The sequence below is a fragment of the Saimiri boliviensis genome, chromosome 5 (assembly GCF_048565385.1).
Source record: "Saimiri boliviensis isolate mSaiBol1 chromosome 5, mSaiBol1.pri, whole genome shotgun sequence".
NCBI classification, from domain to species: Eukaryota; Metazoa; Chordata; class Mammalia; order Primates; family Cebidae; genus Saimiri; species Saimiri boliviensis.
This window is the reverse complement of record NC_133453.1, coordinates 148,792,510-148,813,071: the sequence shown is the minus strand read 5'-3', so window position 1 is coordinate 148,813,071 and position 20,562 is coordinate 148,792,510. Positions and strand designations below refer to the sequence as shown.

The following is a 20,562-nucleotide window of genomic DNA, read 5'->3' as shown; positions in this document are numbered from 1 at the left end:
CTCAGGGGGCCGCATGCGGCCCATGGGCCATAGTTTGGGGATGCCTGCATTACCCCGTCTCAGGGAGAGAAAAGGAAGAGAGAAGAAAATTAGCAAACCCTAAGAAACCTGTGTATACAAGTGGGATTTACCCCAAGAATGTAAAGGTGGATCAACATATGAACATCATGTAATATAGCACATTAATCAAATGAAAAGAAAAAGGCCACATGATAACCTCAATTATTCAGAACATCAAGTCATAAAATCTTAACACCATTTTAAAATAAAAAGACTCAACCAATTAGAAATACCAGAGCACTTCCTTAATATAGTAAATGGCATCTAAGAGAAACCAACAGCTAAGATTGTGCTTAATGGTGAAAGACAAAGCTATACCCCTAAGAACAGAAAGAAGACAAGGATAGTTGTGAATAACTTCTATCATACATTATACTGAAATTCTAGCTACAGCAATTAGGTAAGAAAAATAAATAAGGGTATCCATATTGGAGATCAAGAAGTAAAATTATCTATTCACAGAGCAAGATATATAGACAACTCTGAAGAATAAGAAAACCGGCTGGGCACGGTGGCTCAAGCCTGTAATCCCAGCACTTTGGGAGGCTGAGGCGGGTGGATCACGAGGTCAAGAGATGGAGACCATCCTGGTCAACACGGTGTAACCCCGTCTCTACCAAAAATACAAATAAATTAGCTGGGCATGGTGGCGCGTGCCTGTAATCCCAGCTACTCAGGAGGCTGAGGCGGGAGAATTGCCTGAACCCAGGAGGCGGAGGTTGCGGTGAGCCGAGATCGTGCCATTGCACTCCAGCCTGGGCAACAAGAGCGAAAATCCGTCTCAAAAAAAAAAGACAAAGTTCATTATAAGATGCTCGACATCATTAGTCAGTAGGGAAAGGCAAAGCAAAAACACAATGGGATACCATTGCATATCCACTAGGAAGACTATAATTATAAAAATATAAAATAATAAGTATTAGTAAGGATGTGGAGAAATTGGAATTCTCATCCATTGCTGGTCGTATTTTAAAATGACAGAGCCACTGTGGAAAAAGTTTGGCATCTATTCAATAAACTAAATATAGAATTATCATTATGACCTAGCAATCAACTTTTAGGTATACAACAAAAAGAACTGAGTTATTCAAATAAAACTGATACATACTACATGGTTGAATATCAAAACACAGTATGCTAAGTGAACAAAGGTCACTTACTGTATGATTGTAAAAAGATCACTCACTGTTTAATTCAATTTATATAAAATATTCATAGTAGGTAAATCCATAGAGGCAGGGAAGTAGGTTTATGGTTGCCAGTGGCAGGGAGAAGGAATGGGAATTAACTGCTAAATGAGTATGACGTTTCCCTTTTGGAATGATGACAACATTTAGGAACCAGGTACAGTTAATGTTGCATAACATGTGTATTACTAAATGTCAGTGTATTGTACACCTTAAAATGATAAATCTTATGTGAATTTTACCTCAATATAAAAAAGAGATTGGCAAAAGGAATTTTTAAAATGAAGATTCAATAGTATGTTCTCTAAAAGAAACTCACTTCAAATGCAATGACACAGGTAAGTTGAGATTAAAAGAATGAAAAAGATGTATCATGCAGTTTTTTTAAAAAAAGGAATGGGCATATTAATATAATCCAAAGTAGATTTAAGAGCAAATAAAAATTTCATGAAGAAAGGCACTATATAATCATAAAATAATCAATCCACCAGGAAGGCATAATTATTCCACTTGTGTATGCACCAAACAAGAGAGCCTCAAATAAGTGATGCAAAAACTGATAGAACTGATAGGAGAAATAGACCAATCCACAATCACCGATGGAGACTTCAACATCCTCTTAGAATTTCATGTATCTACTAAGCAAAAAAAAAAAAAAAAACCCACAAAGATACACAGCTGAAAAGCACCATCAACCAACAAGATCTAACAGACATTTCTAGAATACTCTGCTAACCACACAAAACAGGCATACTTTATAATGCCTATGGAATATTCACAACACAGACCACATCTGGGCCATAAAACAAAGCATAACAATTTTTTTGAAAAACTGAAATCATAGAGAGTTATCTGCACAAAATGGAACAGAATTATTAGACAACAGAGAAAAAGGAAAATCTACAACATCCTTGAAAACTGAATAACACAGTTCTAAGTCATCTGTGATTCAGAGGAAGTATAAAAAGAAAAAAATTTAAAAATTGAACTGAATGAAAGTGAAATTACAACATATAAAAATATGTGGGATGTAACTACAGCAGTGTTGAGATGGAAAGTTATAGCACTAAATGCTTACATTAGGAAAATGTCTCAAATCATCATCTTAGTTTTCATTTCAATAAAGTAGAAAGAAGGGCAAAATAAACCCAAGGTAATCAGAAAGAAGGAAATAATAATGACTAATAATGTATAACATGGCATAGCTGGCCTAAAGTTAGAACCTGAGAAATGCCATTTCTATAAAAGACAAAGCTGATTTTCAGAAAAATGTTGTAAATGCTGCCCCATTCTCCTCACAATGACTGTGGTCCTTGGCCTCTGTAAATACAGCTGCTAGTTTACTTTGCAGGATGCAAAGCCACTTACCAGAAACTGCCAGAGTTGCTAGCCTTTTGCTTACCGGTGATGACCAGAATAAGCATCCCCATCTAATTCCATCCTGGCTCCTGCGACTTGTAATAGGTAACTGAGGTCTGTAAATTCTATCCTACCGATAAACTAATGTTTATCTTGACTTCTGTAAACCACTTAAGTGACAATCAGAATGACAAAAAGTCCCCTGGCCCGTGGAATGTCCGGATCCCCCTTCTCCACCCAGGAGGTAATTCACAGAATCCACAAGCCCTCAGAAACGTCTGAAGCCCTTCGCCCCATCCCCGCGCTCCTCACCCCGACTCCCAAGGGGGTTTTTCGGGTATAAAAAGTATTGGCACCCTTCTTTCGACGCCACGGGTTGGAGAGACGCAAGTCCTCCCGTGGCCGCCGGCAAATAAACCCTGTAAACTGGCATACTTTTGTCTTGGTGTTGACTTTCTACGCTCGGTCCAGTACAACATTGCAAGTAAGGTCTATTAGGCTCTCTTGAACCAGGAAACAGGACCAGAGTCCCACACTGGAAATGCGCGCAAGACGAAGGTAGGGAAGGACGTGGGGCAGGAACACATAAAAATAATGCAAAGCTTTCCTCACCTTTTTAAGTTCTCAATTCAGCAGCTGCTTTACTGCTGTAAACATTTTACTATTTCATAGAATTCTTAGAAAGTTGATTCTGACCACTTTTGTTCATTTTTTTTTTTTTCAGTATTTCTGTGAAGGGACAGGGTCTTGGAGATGACTACTCTGCCACTTCCCTCTTCTTCACTTTTGAAAGATAATCTTACTGGATACGGAACTTATTTCTAATAGTTTTTAACACTTTAAACATTTCACTCCATTCTCTTCTTGCTTGTATGGTCTGATGTATTTTTTTTTTTTTTTTTTGAGACGGAGTTTCGCTCTTGTTACCCAGGCTGGAGTGCAATGGCGCGATCTCGGCTCACCGCAACCTCCGCCTCCCGGGTTCAGGCAATTCTCCTGCCTCAGCCTCCTGAGTAGCTGGGATTACAGGCACGCACCACCATGCCCAGCTAATTTTTTGCATTTTTGGTAGAGACAGGGTTTCACCATGTTGACCAGGATGGTCTCGATCTCATGATCTCGTGATCCACCCGCCTCGGCTCCCAAAGTGCTGGGATTACAGGCGTGAGCCACCGTGCCCGGCCCGGTCTGATGTATTTCTTATCTTTATTCCCCTGTATTTACTTTCCTGCCATTATTACTTCCTTTCTCCCATTATACTGCTGTTATTTGCAATATGCACATTACATCTTTTGTAATTGTCCCAGTGTTTTGGAGATTCTGGTATGTTTTTAAAATTCTGTTTTTATTTTGTATTTCAATGGGGAAGGTTTTGTTGACATATTTTCCAATCTACTGATTCTTTGACCTTACCCAGTCTGCTGAGGAACCCATCACAGGCATTCTTTATTTCTTGTAGGTTTTTATTCCTAGCATTTCCTTTTGACTTCTTAGAGTTTGCTTCTTGCTGATTACACTGCCCATCTGTTCTTGTTTGTTGCCCTTTTCTGTTAAAACACTTATTAATCAGTTATTTTAAACTCCAGGTATAATTTCCAAATCTCTGCCATATCTAAGCCTACTTCTGAGGCTCAATTTGTCTCTTTAGACTAACTTTTCCTGCTTTTTAACATGGCTTGTAATTTTTTTTATTGAAATAAAACGTAACGTCTCAGGCAATAGAATCTGAGATAACAGGTCTTTGTGTGAGGTTTTATGATTATATGGTTAGGACTATGTTATGTTTTTTTTTGGGGGGGGGCGGTTTCTAGAGGCAAATGAAGGTTAGAGCATAAAAAGTGAATCCCAAACAAAAACACTATCAAGCTTACTCAAAAGGCAGTTGTTAATGGTATTTACTCTAGCAACCACGGACTACGTCATGTTTAAATTTTTTGTAGCTGTAGGTGTCACAAGTTCAATTTCCTCCAGTATCTTTGTTTTGGTCTCCCCTATTATTTTGGGACTTCCTTGGAAATCCTTCTTGAATACAATCAGTCTCTTTAACCTCTTTCAGTTGTAATTCACTGCTATTACACTGGAGTCCTGGTTGATGTGGTGATATGGTGTTAGGAGGAGAAATGTTCTAAAGTCTTTTTTTTTTTTTTTTTTTTTTTTAATCTGAATTGTGACTTTCAGAAGAGTTTCTTAATATATTTTTTGCTTCCCTTATCTGAGTCAGAAAGGTTAGATGGAGCTTGAGCCATACAACTGCTTTTCTCCTGGATCAGACAAGACTCAGGCAAAGTAGCCGCCCTTGCAGGCAGCCCCCTGGAACGTGAAAGAAAATGCTCTGAGAGTGTTTTAAAATGACTACTGGTCCCCTGGGCTTATTTCAGAATGGTTGCTTTTCCCTTCCTCCTATCTGAAGCATCAGGGGATTTTCTGCAGTCTTCACTGTGAGAAATTGTTGGGGCTCCTGGAAGTCTAGTTTATAAAACTGTGTGCCATCTCCAAATACTGAGAGTTTTTAACTCTCAATCTAGTCCACATTCAGTCTCCAGAAATTTGTCAGTTAACACTTATGTGTTCACATGAGTCGCTGGTTTCAGCAGTTTCTGTTCCTGATAAACTGATTGTGTGTGTGTGTGTGTGTGTGTGTGTGTGTGTGTGTGTGAGTGATGTGCCTGTACCTCCAGTTATTGCCCTGTTACCTCAATTCTATGGTTAATTTAAGAAATTGTTTAGTTTGTTCAGATTTTTTTCTTGTGACAACAGTAGAGATGACTTCCAAACATATCAGAGCAGAAACCCTAAGTCTTTGGTCTTCTTTTCTTATGATGTCTTTGGCCTTGGTATAAGGGTAATATGGACCTCACGCAGTGAGCTATGAAGTGTTCCCTCTTCTTTTTTGGGAAGATGGTATGAAAAATTGATATTAATTCTTTAAAAGTCTGGTAGAATTCACCAATGAAGACATCTGATTTTGGGATTTTAGTATAAAATTAAACTATTTATTCAATTTCTTCTTAAAAACTTTACCAAATTCAAGGACATATGAAGAAAAAAAGCAAATGAAACACAAACAAAAAACTTTACTTAGTCATTGTAATTTACAGTCTTTCTAATTGTAAATAGTGTATTCATGTTTTTCTGTTGCTTCTTGAGTCAGCTTTGGTAGTTTATGCCTTTAGAGGAATTTGTCTATCTCATATAATTTAATTTTTTGACACTGACTTTTTACAATATTCTCTTAGAATTCTTTTAATTTCTGTAACGTTATATCTATACTTTCATTTATGTTTAGTATCTTGAATCATCTCTCTCTCGTTCTTCCTTGGTCAAACTAATAATATGTCAATTTTACTGATATATTAAAAGAATCAACTTTCAAGTTTATTAATTTTCTCTTTTATTTTCACTACTTATCTCCATGCTAATCTTTATTATTTCTTCCGTCTGTTTACTTTGGGTTAAGTTTGCTCTTTCTTTTTAATTTAAGGTGAAAAATTACATTATTGGTTTGAGATTTTTTAAAAATTTAGGTATATACTGTTATGAATTTCCCTTGAAGCAATGCTTTAGCTACAACCACAAAATTTTGGTATGTTGTTTCTTCAATTTTATTCAACTAAAATATTTTATAATTTCTCTTGTGATTTGTTCTTTAACTCATTAGTTACATTGAAGTATTTGTAAATCTCCGTATCATTGTGAATTTCTCACATTTTCTTCTGTAATTGATTTACAATATTTTGTAGTCAGAGACCATGTGCTGTATGATTTCTTTTAAAATTATTGAGATGTTTTACAGCCTAATATATGTCAGCCTGGAGAATATTCCATGTGCACTTCAGAATAATGTGTATTCTGTTATTGCTGGCTGTTCTATTTAAGTGTTGTATGATAATGTTTAGTTTTTATTTCTATTTTGCTCGTCTTGTTGTTCTATGTATTATTGAAAGTTTGGTATTGACACCTCCAACTGTAATAATTGATTTTTTTCTCTTTCTTCAATTCTTGCAATTTTTGCTTTGTGTGTTTTGGGTTCTATTTTTTGGTGTATATGTTCATAATTATTATGTCTTATCATTATAGAATGTTCCTTTTTGTCTTTAGCAACAGTTTTTGGGCTGGGCGGGGTGGCTCAAGCCTGTAATCCCAGCACTTTGGGAGGCCGAGACGGATGGATCACGACGTCAAGAGATCGAGACCATCCTGGTCAACATGGTGAAACCCCGTCTCTACTAAAAATACTAAAAATTAGCTGGGCATGGTGGCGTGTGCCTGTAATCCCAGCTACTCAGGAGGCTGAGGCAGGAGAATTGCCTGAACCCAGGAGGCGGAGGTTGCGGTGAGCCGAGATCGCGCCATTGCACTCCAGCCTGGGTAACAAGAGCAAAACTCCATCTCAAAAAAAAAAAAAAAAAAAACAGTTTTTGTTAAAGTATATTTTGTCTGATATTAGTATAGCCGTTCCAGCTCTATTTTAATTACATTTTGCATGGTAAATATTTTCACACCCAAATGGAATTATTTCAGTCTGTTTGTGCCTTGACTCTCAATACTCTAAATACAGATAGCATAAGGTTGACTTATGGTTTTTATTTTTCTTCTCTGTTCTGAAAATCTCTGCCTTTTGATTGTAGTATTTATTCCATTTACTTTAATGTAATTACTAATAAGGTAGGATTTAGGTTAGCCAATACGCTATTTTTTGTAAAACTTAGATGATTTTGTTCTTATATTTCTCCACTATTGCTTTTTGTTAAATATTTTCTAGTGTATCATTTAAATACCATTGTTCGTCTAGTATATATAATACATATATATCACATATGTATCTACTATATATTTTTTTTTTTGGAGAAATGAAGTGTAGCTTGGTTGCATCTGGTCTGGAACTTCTGGGCTCAAGTGCTATATATTTTAAAGTCTTTTTCTAGTAGTTACCTTAGTATTACAATTAAATTAACAATTTAAAATAATCTAGCTTCGATGGATACCAATTAATTCAAATAGTTTACAAAAACTTTGCTCCAACATATGTCTTTTCCCTCACCCCTAATTTATATTATTATTGTCTTAAATTTTTTTTTTTTTTTGAGACGGAGTTTCGCTCTTGTTACCCAGGCTGGAGTGCAATGGCGCGATCTCGGCTCACCGCAACCTCTGCCTCCTGGGTTCAAGCAATTCTCCTGCCTCAGCCTCCTGAGTAGCTGGGATTACAGGCACACGCCACCATGCCCAGCTAATTTTTTGTATTTTTAATAGAGACGGGGTTTCACCATGTTGACCAGGATGGTCTCGATCTCTTAACCTCGTGATCCACCCGCCTCGGCCTCCCAAAGTGCTGGGATTACAGGCTTGAGCCACCGCGCCCGGCCTGTCTTAAAATTTTTATCTTTTTTTTTGAGACGGAGTCTTGCTCTGTCACCCAGGTGGAGTACAGTGGTGTGATCTCGGCTCATTGCAAACTCCACCACCCAGGTTCAAGTGATTCTTCTGCCTCAGCCTTCTGAGTAGCTGCGATTATAGGCATGCACCACCTGGCTAATTTTTGTATTTTTAGTAGAGATGGGGTTTCTCCATGTTGTTCAGGCTGGTCTCGAACTCCTGACCTCATGATCCACCTGCCTCAGCCTCCCAACGTGCTGGGACTACAGGTGAGAGCCACTGTGCCTGGCCTGCATGTGGTTTTCTAGATAAAAAGTCAGAGCTTTTAAAATCATCCTGTGGACATCTAATTCCCAAGATATTTGTTTTCAGTTTTTGGCCAGCTTCTTGTTTATCCCAACTGTTGCCAACACTTCAAGCAGTTGTGATAGCCAACAATTGCCATGGATTGTTTTTGACCAATAACTTGAAATTGAGATTCCTTACTGAGTGAGCTCTGAGTCAATCCAGATGAATAAAAATCCCATAGATTGGGCTTTAGAGGTCAAATCGTGATAATACTATGGGGATGGAACTTTTTGGGAAATTTCCAAACCTTTCTTCTCGGTATCCTGCTAATTTTTAAGACTACCACAGTGCTAGGGAGTAAAGCATGGGAAGGGGGCATATTAAAATGTCACAAAGCTGGCTGTTCTTACTGAGTCAGCCATTTTTCTTGAATAAATATTCTTTAGAATTTTGTTAAGCCTTTGGTTAATTTCCAAAGTTTTAGAAAATTAATTTTGACTGTTTCTGTCAAGGCTTTTATTGGTTTTATGGAGGAATAGGTTTTTGGAGGTTCTTACTCTGACTTTCCAGAAGTGATTTTCCTATATTGGTTGATCTTTACATGTCAAACCAAACTTTAATTCCTTGGGTAACCCTCAGTTGGTCATAAATTATTTCTACATTGCATTTGCTAAAATTTTGATTAGATTTCTTTGCATTTATGTTCATGATGGATACTGCATATTTTTTTTAAATTTCTGTGTCTTTGTTTTCTTATCTGGTTACTGTTGGGAAGTATTCCCTCCTTTTAAATGTTTGGGAATCTTGTAGAGGATTTTTTATTATTACTATCATTTCAGAGAAAGCTGTATGTGCCTGGAGCTTTCTCTGTTGGAAGGCTTTTAACTACAAATTCAATTTACTTGATACAGAGCTATCAAGTAAATTTTTTTTTTTTTTATAGGTTATCTACCTCTTCACTGAGTTTTTGTAGTTTGTGTCTTTCAGGTAATTTTTCCATTTAAGTTACTGAAAAATATTGGCATATTTTTTTTTTTTTTTTTTTTGACATAGGGTCTTGCTTTGTCACCCAGGCTGGAGGGCAGTGGTACAAACATGGCTCACTGCAACCTCAACCTCCTGGGCTCCAGTCAGCCTCTCACCTCAGCCTCCCAAGTGACTGGATCTATAGACATGAACCACCACACCCAGCTAATTTTTCTATTTTTTGTGTAAACAAGGTTTCACTATGGTGCCCAGGCCAGTCTCGAATGCTTGAGCTCTGGCAATCCTCCCACTTCGACCTCCCAACATTCCAGGATTACAGTGGTAAAGTACCATGCTTAGCTGAATGCCCCTTTTAAATACTTTTTCCTCATTATCATTTTAGTATTCATAGAATCTGTAATGATCTACTCTCTTACACTTTCAAATACTGGTAGTTGTGTTTAGACTTTTTTTTCTTAAATTAATCTGGTTACAAGTTTATCAATATCTCCACACTGGGCTATTTTTTAATTTTATGAATTTTTCTTTTTTTGTTGTTGTTTTATATTTCATTGATTTCTACTCTTTATCACTTTATTTTACTTACTCTGGGTTAATTTGTTCTTTTCTAAGTTTCTTAAGGTTAAATACAAATTTATTGATTTAAAACCTTTTTTCTTTTCTAATACAGGCATTTCAGTGCTATAAATTTCCCCCATATTTTATCAGTATTCCATAAAGTTTTAAATTCTATATTTTCATTCGGTTAAAAAAAGACTTTTCAATTTTCCTTTTTATATCTGTTTAAACCAATCAGTAGGTCAAAAATGCTAATTTAAATTTCCAAATATTTGGGAGATTTTCAAGAGAAATTCCTCTTCTAATTCAATACCATTGTGGAATTAAATTAACATGGTTTACATGAATTTCATTCTTTAAATGTATTAAGACTCATTTTATGGCCCTCCCATTATATGAAGATTTTTAAAGGAATAGGGTTCTGCTTATTCTTATTTCCTGACATGCTGTTACTTGTTATAGCCATTTTATCTGCCAAAAACATGAAGAAAAAGAGCACACAAATCAATTGGAAAGAAATACATAAATATTAACTATAATGAGACCCTACAATCTGGTGCCATTGTAGTTGTGTCCTCTGCAAGTTCCCTGTATTCTCTTAGAACTTTCCCAACATTACTGACACTAATAATCCACTTTATAGTCACCTGATCATTTAAAAACTGTATTCTATTTCTATATTCAACTTTTTACTCAAGCACTGTACACAATCAACAACAAACAGTTCAAAATAAATGAAACAACAGACTCCTCCTTAATGTAAAACCCTAAGGTGAAGTCTGCCTAAGAAAGCTATTCTGACAGTGCCATTTGCTGACAGAAAAGAAAAGCATGCACATAGGGACTATTGAGATAATTCAGGACGTCATTATATTGAACCACTCTAAAAGCCTGGTTGATATCTGAAAACAATCTTTCAGAATCCTGAGATAACTACTCATCATTGATCTTGGAAGGCAGCTCCTGACAAATTAGCACTTCTATAACTGGGTTACTTTCCGAAAGAGTTGTTATTTGCATTAAGAATTCAGTATACATTTCAGCTTTACTTTATTGAAGCTGGCAACATGTCAACCTTATAAACTTCAGCAGAGGTAGTTCTCCTGAAGGGGACAGTACAGTTTGGGAGATGCCACTGTTGACAATATAATAATTAGAATGAAATAAATAATGTTGCATGAATCAATTTTCAATATTGATCATTTTGATTATTAAAGCAAAAAGGGATCAACACTAAAAACAATGCCTAATATAAACCTGCTTTCAATTTTGTCTCTCTTTACTGTCCTAAGCAGTTTGTATCCATATATGAATAATATGACTGTCAAACGCCCATCTATTGATTGCATTACTACATACAATCCTATATTTTGCCTCCATCAAGGCTTCCCTGCCATGTGTGTTTTTCCAGTTTTCTCTTATATACGCTCATTCAAAGCAAGGGCATCATTAACATAAGCTTACACTTCAGTATCTACCTCATCATGGCCACTTGGCTGCCGTTTCTTAATCTGATTGTCATTTTCTGGGAAGCAAGTTAATAAATAAATAATACATTTACCACACACATAGCCTAGCCAAGAAAAATGCCATTGGATTTGTCTTCACACAAACTGTATACTTTGAAACTACCGACATACAATAATCATGAAATATTGTCTACAGAGGGATTTGAGCCTGCTACGTCTACTGCGAATGCTTGATCTGTGGGCTCATTCCAGAACCGGGGGAGCCATGTTTTCAGCATAGACAGAGTGCATCATTGGCAACCTGACGTTCTTGCTTCCCTGTCAAGTAAACACACACACACATACACACACACACACACACACACACACACACACCCCCCCCACACACACGGGCTCTCATCTAAATAAGCCATACAGTGTTTACAGGGTGGATGGTTCAAAATAAAAGCTTGTATTTCAGTACCTATTGGGCCTTTCAATGAGATAATAATGTCCATGTTTTCTTGCTCTTTCAGCACACTTCTATAAAGCTAAGTAAACATTACACAAGATAAAATTCTTTGTGTTCTGTATAATTGACTGACTACTTCAAACTGACACCTTCATCTGTGGCTTTTACGTATTTCTGATTCATTCATTCTCAAGAATAGACCAGCACTAAGGACAAAGATATGGCTTTAAAAAATTCCAAATAAGAATTTGTTCAAATTATCTGGAAGGAAACACACATAATACCAAATTTTTAAAAATTCCTATTACAACGTTAAAATCGAGAAGAGTATTTTAGAGAATTGTCCTGATAAATTTCTCTAACTTTAGAGTATGGATGGTATTCTGGTTAATTTCTTCATGTTAACATTACTTTATCAATCTAATCAATTTTGTCCTTTCACTGTTGTCTTTGCATTACCTAGCACAACTTATTAATTTATTATGTATTAATTTATGAATATATAATTATTATAAATAAAACTGAAACCTGGCCGGGCACAGTGGCTCAAGCCTGTAATCCCAGCACTTTGGGAGGCCAAGGCGGGTGGATCACGAGGTCAAGAGATCGAGACCATCCCGGTCAACACGGTGAAACCCCGTCTCTACTAAAAATACAAAAAATTAGCTGGGCGTGGTGGTGCGTGCCTGTAATCCCAGCTACTCAGGAGGCTGAGGCAGGAGAATTGCCTGAACCCGGGAGGCGGAGGTTGCGGTGAGCCGAGATCGTGCCATTGCACTCCAGCCTGGGTAACAAGAGCGAAACTCCATCTCAAAAAACAAAACTGAAACCTGTGTAATTTATTCAAGCAATGGCTCTTTCGAAAATTCTAATTTAGTATTCAAATTTTTTTGCAATTAGGAATATTTCAGTGATTGGAAATAAAATACTATCCTGGTATGACCGTCGGTGGTAAATGCTATCGTTACGGCACATGTTTTGTAAAAGGACTGCCAATTTTCATTGTATTAACTATAAACCAATTGAACCTATTTTAATAATGTTACACATACTTATCACTTAAGAAAATACATCAAATAAAATATATTTTATGTTGTGTAAATATATGTGTGTTGTATAACTACCTTGACATTCTAATACATTACTGAAATTATAACCTGAATATTTGATGATTTGACTGTATCTCATTAAATAAATCACATGGACCTAATTTTCAAGCATTACTCATTCTAGGAATGCTCTACAGAAACAGAGGCATGAGTGCATAAAAACTGGCATATTCTATGTGTATGGTATCTTGCAGTAGCAAAACATTGATAACCATTATTCTGCAAACAAGAAATTGCTAAACAGAATGTGGTGTCCTTTATATTTACTGAGGACACTGGCACATTTACCGTTTTTGACATAGAGATCTCAAGACCTATAGGACCTCACGAGATTGTATAACATATATTACTACCAAAATGTAATGTGGCCAATCTAAAGCTCATTTACAATAAAATTAATTGGTTATGATTGATGAATATTATATATAATGATAAATGGATTGACAGATACTTGTATTAGCATAGAAAGGTTTTCCCTGATATAGGGCAGATGATTAAACATTTTACTGCTGGAAGACATAAAAATACATCTGTCATAAATAATTTTATATTCTTCTATATTGTTAAGCTTCCTTAAAATGAAGTGGTTATTCTTGGCAGTAATTTATGGCTGGAGCTCTTTGATCTTAAACTAAAAAAGGGAAAACTAGGCAAGCAGGACCTAAAGTTGAAAGACATTTTAGCTTTCATGCGTCAAGAACTCAAAAGGCGAAAAGCATTATCAGTTGTATATTGACCAAGGAATGGCCAAGGAAATTCTTAAACAGGAAGTTCATTGTTCTGACTTTTGGCTTTATACTTTATCCGACTTCAACAATATTTCCCCAAATTCTCAACCATACAATGCATGTGGGCCTCTACTAAGATCTATGAGGAAGGCCAGGCACGGTGACTTACGCCTGTAATCCTAGCACTTTGGGAGGCTGAGGCAGGTAGATCACAAGGTCAGGAGATTGAGACCATCCTGACTAACATGGTGAAACCCTGCCTCTACTAAAAATACAAAAAAATTTAGCTGAGTGTGGTGGCATGCGCCTGTAGTCCCAGCTACTTGGGAGGCTGAGGCAGGAGAATCACTTGAACCCAAGAGGCAGAGACTGCGGTGAGCTGAGATCAAGCCACTGCACTCCAGCCTGGGCGACAGAGTGAGACTCTGTCTCCAAAAAAAAAAAGAAAAGAAAAAATCTATGAGAAAATCTCACATGTGTTGTGGAAATAATCACACTAAATATTATACTATATTTGTCTGTATATTCAATTATATAGCACGTAGAATGGAAAAGCATCAAGACATCACATTAATTCCCTCTCTGCAAAACAAGAGATATGTACCAGTTCAAATGATTTTGCAAAGAAAGTATAAAGAATTGAGTACCAAAACACGTGACTACATCGGGACAATACTGCAATCTTTAATCGAGTTGGGATCGTTCAGCATGTTTTTATAACAGAGAAAAAAAATAAGATAATTTAAGAATAGGCATAGAAAAAATATGCATGTGTTAAAATAAAAATACTTGAGTAACTACTCATGATACGATTTGCTAAAAAGTCCTGGGCTAAAGAGAGAACCCACTTGATCTATTATAAGGGCATCAATCAATAAGCACCATGTCATACACAATCTACATCACACTTTTTTATGTATTAACCAATATTTTGACTAGTTCAATGAGATTTTTTTACTTTCTATTGAAGAATGATATACATGTAGAAAAGTGAATACACTAAAATTGTAAAGCTCAATATATTTGCATGATTCAAACAGCAAGTACTCAACACACAGATCAAGAAATAAAAATTACATGCATTCTAGAAACCACCCAGGGCTCTTACATCTACTATTATCTCAGACATGCCATAAATATAAGAACATTTCATATATAACTTACCTTATTGCAACAACCAGAAAAAGACCAATTCAAGTCAATCTTTAATAATTAAATTAAAAGCACAAATACAATGTAGTATAACCACAAAGATCTCATGAACCATGGAGTCTCTATTCTGAAACCCCCATAATTAAACAGATGAAGAAAATATGTTAATATTTTGGCACAACTGGATTTCACCACAATAAATTTTGATCCAATATGAAATTGCCAAAAGTTCTCTTAATTTCTACACTTTTCCATAAAAGGAGAGAAGACTTAAAACAGAAATGATAATAGTGTAGGTGACATGGTGAGGGTCTCAAGAAGGAAAAGGACATATGAAAATGTCCCTTCAGTAAGCCTCTGAAAAGATGTACACAAAGACCTAAAGACCTACAAAGAGCATACAACATATGAATTTCAAAAGATAATGGTTTAGCCACTCACCCCATTTCTCTGAAGTAGAAGATCCGATTCCAGCCCTTCTATCTCAGCAAAACATGAAAGAAAAAAAAAAAGTAAACATAATCTTAGAAAATACATCACAGTAAAATAAGCACTAAAATGGGTTCCACTGTTGTTATTTCACGTCGGCATGCCGTATTTCCTTCCTTTAGCACAACACTAATGAGATTTTCAGTACCCATCACAGCTGCTTGACCCTTAATTGAATCTTTTAAAGTTTTTCATTTCTTCCTTAAGAATATATATCCCATATATAACTATCTACCTACAATTCTCTGTTCAAATGAACAAAATAAAGCAAATCTTGGGCCACTAAGCTTAAAGTGCACACCGACTCATAAGACAGGATGCTAACGCCCTCTTCGGAGAGGTAGAAAAGGCATGCTCACAGGGGTACTATGTTGTCACTGAAGATCACCAAATAGAGCCAGGCTCTGAGAGTCTTATTTGTCTTACTGGAGGGCCGCACATCTGGACCTCAGATTGACATCTGGAATGAGTCCCTCAGCGTCCTCAGACAAGGATTCTCATCATCGATCCAAACAAGCACCCTCCCGACAAATAAGCATTTGCATACCAGGCTTATTCTGTGCCTGCTTATCTAGTGCATCATCAGTCAGAACAGCAAATGTACAGCAGACATTCTGTTTAGTATCTGAATAATGGAACTCTCAAATACATAGGATGATAAACCATGTGACTGAATTGTTCTAATAAAATTAGATTAAAATCTGGCTGGGCACCGTGGCTCACACCTATAATCCCAACACTTTGCGAGTCCAAGGCGGGTGGATCTCATGATTAAGAGTTCAAGACCACTGTGGCCAAGATGGTGCAACCCTGTCTCTCCTAAAAATACAAAAATTGGCCTGGCGTGGTTCCGTATGCCGTAATCCCAACTACTTGGGAGGCTGAGGCAGGAGAATTGCTCGAACCTGGGAAGCGGAGGTTGCAGTGAGCCGAGATCATGAAACTGCACTTTAGCCTGAACAACAGAGCAAAACTCTGTTTCAATTTAAAAAAAAAAAATCTATTGAGGAACTTTATAAAAACTCTTTAGTCAACTAAAAATTTAAGGAGTGAGGTAGCATAATATATGGTATGATTACAGTGCTAACATATATAGAAACATCTATGTTATAAATGTGCCAGATAAAGATTAAAAAAAAAAACACATTATTAGAACACTTGAATTTCACTACAAGATTATTTTCACTCAACATGAACAGTAACAAAAGGAAGTAAGTCAGTGATTCTCCACAATTGCTTAAGTCATTTCAAAAACAAATTTAAACAAAGAGAGAAAAAAGAATGAGAAATCCCTGAACAAGGTAGGGACACATACACAGAAATACAAGTAGCAAAAGAATAATCTCCTTTAAGCCTCTGAAAAGAATGAACTCAGTCCTTGACGTTCTGACATCACTGCCCACAGAACACACAAAGAATTTCGAAAGTACCAAAGTGGCTGCTCACCTCTTTTCCCTGAGGTTTCCCTGAAGTTGCTTCAGCTTTTAACCTGCAGCAAAGTATCACACAGAAAACAAATCAGATCAGAGAATGCTCCAAATTAATAAAAAATAAAGCACATTGGTTCCATTATAATTACTTCTCATACAGGCATCTCAGCACTCTGATACGTGCTACAAATACCAGCATGGCTTGATCTCACACCTATGTCATTTATTAACTTGTTTCCTCCTTGAATTGTTTACTCTAAAAATAGCCAATTTTCCCTCTACCAAGCTATCCAAGTGCACAGCAGTTGTCTCTTGAATGGGAAATGCTAAAGTTATAGTCAACCAGTCAAGATTTTATGAAAATACACTGTGATGTGAAAAATGAAAGACACATGATAGTGGTATTGTGAGATCACTGAAGAGTTCACCAGTTCAGCCTACTCTGAATGTGTTATTCATCCTGTTGCAACAGAACAGGTGGCCGCTCATTCAGCCACACCTCACATCCCAGATGCTTGGGCTCCTCCTTGATCCTAACGACTCCACCACCAATAACTACACATTCCTCACACCACACAGATGCTCCTAACAATGTGACTCCCGAATTCAGCTCATAGTAGACAACAGCACAGGTGGATGTCTGACTTGACTTTAGTGAGACTGGCTCTCACAACTACTCCAGAAGCTTCTCAGGACCCTCTGGTCTACAGCAATGCATGAAGTGATATTGCAGTGGGATGGCTGTCAATGCTGATGTTTAATAAATATGAAAGAAATAAAAAGTCAGGAGTTAACTGTGAACTTGGATTACTGTGAACTTGGAGTGTATCATTTTTTTTTTTTTTTTGAGATGGAGTTTTGCTCTTGTTACCCAGGCTGGAGTGCAATGGCGCGATCTCGGCTCACCGCAACCTCCACTTCCTGGGTTCAGGCAATTCTCCTGCCTCAGCCTCCTGAGTAGCTGGGATTACGGGCACACGCGACCATGCCCAGCTGATTTTTTGTATTTTTAGTAGAGACGGGGTTTCACCATGTTCACCAGGATGGTCTCGATCTCTTGACCTCGTGATCCACCTGCCTCGGCTTCCCAAAGTGCTGGGATTACAGGCTTGAGCCACCGCGCCCGGCCTTGGAGTGTATCATTTCAAAGATGATTAAAGTATGTTAGGGTCTATTTGACAGCAGCATACAACATGACATTCCTTCAATGTGACAGGTGTATATTCCCTATTCAGGGCAGAAGACCAGCATACAAATGTCACTAATATTGTGACAGTGTAGAAATAATACAACTAAACACAGGAGGAGGAAAGAAAAAGAGGAAAACTGAAAGCACTCATATTGCATAAGCAATAGGGAAGTGTTGAAGAACATCCCCAAAATGATAAATCAGAAGTAAAAGATTAACTAGGAGAACACAGAACTAAAGGAATTAGGAGAGGTACAGAAGTAAACCCTCCAACATAAATAAAAACTCTCCTAAGCGGCCAGGAGCAGTGGCTCACACCTGTAATCCCAGCACTTTGGGAGGCCGAGGCAGGTGGATCACGAGGTAAGGAGTTCAAGACCAGCCTGACTAACATGGTGAAACCCCGTCTTTGCTAAAAATATAAAAATTATCTGGGTGTGGTGATACACACCTATAATCCCAACTACTTGAGAGGCTGAGGCAGGAGAATTGCTTGAACCCGGGAGGCAGAGGTTGCAATGAACCAAGATTGCACTGCTGGACTCCAGCCTGGCCAACAGAGCAAGACTCTGTCTCAAAAAACAAACAAACAAAAACTCTCCTAAGTATGAATAAATAAAGAGGTGAGCAATACACACATAGACACACACACACGTGAGTGGACTCCACACATTTACTAGAAGAAAAATATTTTTAGCAGGCTCACCAAATAAAACATAGTATGTTTTCTATGAGAGATACCTTTAAAACAAATGAATTCTAAAAGACTGAAAATAAAGGGATGGGCGAAAGCGTATCAGATACATGAAAACAAAAAGAGATTAGGAGCAGTGATTCTTTTTTTTCCCCGCATCAACTGCATGCAGGAGTAGTGATTCTTACATCACGTAATGGAGAATTCAAGACCCACAATATTAACCAAGGCAAAGAAGGACACACTTTTTATGCTAAAAGATATAATATACATGAAGATCTGACCCTTATGAAGACTTATGTAGCAAATAACATAATCATCTTTATTAATTAAAAACTACATGAGATATTAAGAACACAAGACATAGATCCCATAACAGAAAACTATAGCCGGGCACGGTGGCTCACGCCTATAATCCCAGCACTTTGGGGAGGTCAAGGCAGGCAGATCACAAGGCCAAGAGATCGAGACCAACCTGGCCAACACGGTGAATCCTCACCTTTACTAAAAATACAAAAATTAGCCGGGTGTGGTGATGCACACCTGTAGTCTCAGCTATGTGGCTGAGGCAGGAGAATCACTTGAACCCAGGAGGCAGAGACTGCAGTGAGCTGAGATCATGCCACTGCACTCCAGCCTGGCAACAGAGTGAGACTCTGTCTCAAAAAAACAAAAAAGAAAAAACAGGAAAACTATAATACACCATTATCAGAGAAAGACAGATCAAGTGGGCAAAAACGGCAACATAAAAATAGGGTACATTTTACGGCTACATATTAAAGTTGACAGATTACAGAAGATATGTATTATTCTCAAGTGCCCATGGGATAGTCACCAAAAACTGATCATATATTAGGTTGGAAAGAAAAATTAGTAACTCTAAGAAATACTAAAAACTGCACTCTCCGATCACAATGCAAAAAACAGACTTTACTGGCCAGTTTGTGACTCACACCTTTAATCCTAGCACCTTGGGAGGCCAAAGAGGGCAGATCACAAGGTCAGCAGATGGAGACCATCCTGGCCAACACGGTGAAACCCTGTCTTTACTAAAAATACAAAAATTAGCTGGGCATGGCGACATGCGCCTGTGGTCCCAGCTACTTGGGAGGCTGAGGCAGGAGAATTGCTTGAACCTGGGAGGTGGAGGATGCAGTGAGCCAAGATAGCATCACTACACTCCAGCCTGGTGACACAGCAAGACTCTGTCTCAAAAAAAAAAAAAAAAAAAAAAAAAAGCCGGGCGCAGTGGATCAAAACTGTAATCCCAGCACTTTGGGAGGCTGAGGCGGGTGGATCACGAGGTCAAGAGATCGAGACCATCCTGGTCAACATGGTGAAATCCCATCTCTACTAAAAATACAAAAAATTAGCTGGGCATGGTGGCGCATGCCTGTAATCCCAGCTACTCAGGAGGCTGAGGCAGGAGAATTGCCTGAACCCAGGAGGCAGAGATTGTGGTGAGCCGAGATCACGCCATTGCACTCCAGCCTGGGTAACAAGAGCAAAACTCCTCCTCACAAAAAAAAAAAAAAAAAAAAAAAAAAAAAAAAAAAAAAGAAAAGAAAAGAAAAAAGACTTCACTAACAATAACATAGAGGCTTTTTCACCAAGAAATTTTTTAAAATCTCCTATTAACTCCCGAGTAAAAGGAAAAATATAAACAGAAAATACATATTTATTTTTATATCTAAATATGTATTTTATTTGCAAATACACATTTACATATTTTAAAATATGCAACATTATGATAATCTATAATATGCATTTAAAGCAATCCTAGAAGAAAATTCATTGCACTAAACATTTTATTTTTAAAAATGAAATAGATGAACAAAAGAATTTTATCTTAAAACACTGAAGAGCAGCAAAAATAAGTACAAGAAAGAAAGAAATAAGGATCAAAGCAGAAATTAATGAAGATATTTTTAAAACCATAGATGATAATTGAGAAGCCTGTGGTTTTTTATTAACTACATAGGCACTCTACTAGCTAACTTTATCAATAAAGGGAGAAAACACAGATATAGAAAGTA

General features: G+C 37.2%; 1 non-coding gene across 1 annotated transcript; it reads right to left on the bottom strand.

The window, feature by feature from the left end:
- Positions 1-15,656: 15,656 nt before the first annotated feature.
- Positions 15,657-15,723, bottom strand: LOC120368263 (small nucleolar RNA SNORD109A). Its single transcript, XR_005582449.1, has one exon. It is a non-coding gene; the product is annotated as a small nucleolar RNA SNORD109A (small nucleolar RNA).
- Between the last annotated feature and the right edge of the window lie 4,839 nt (positions 15,724-20,562).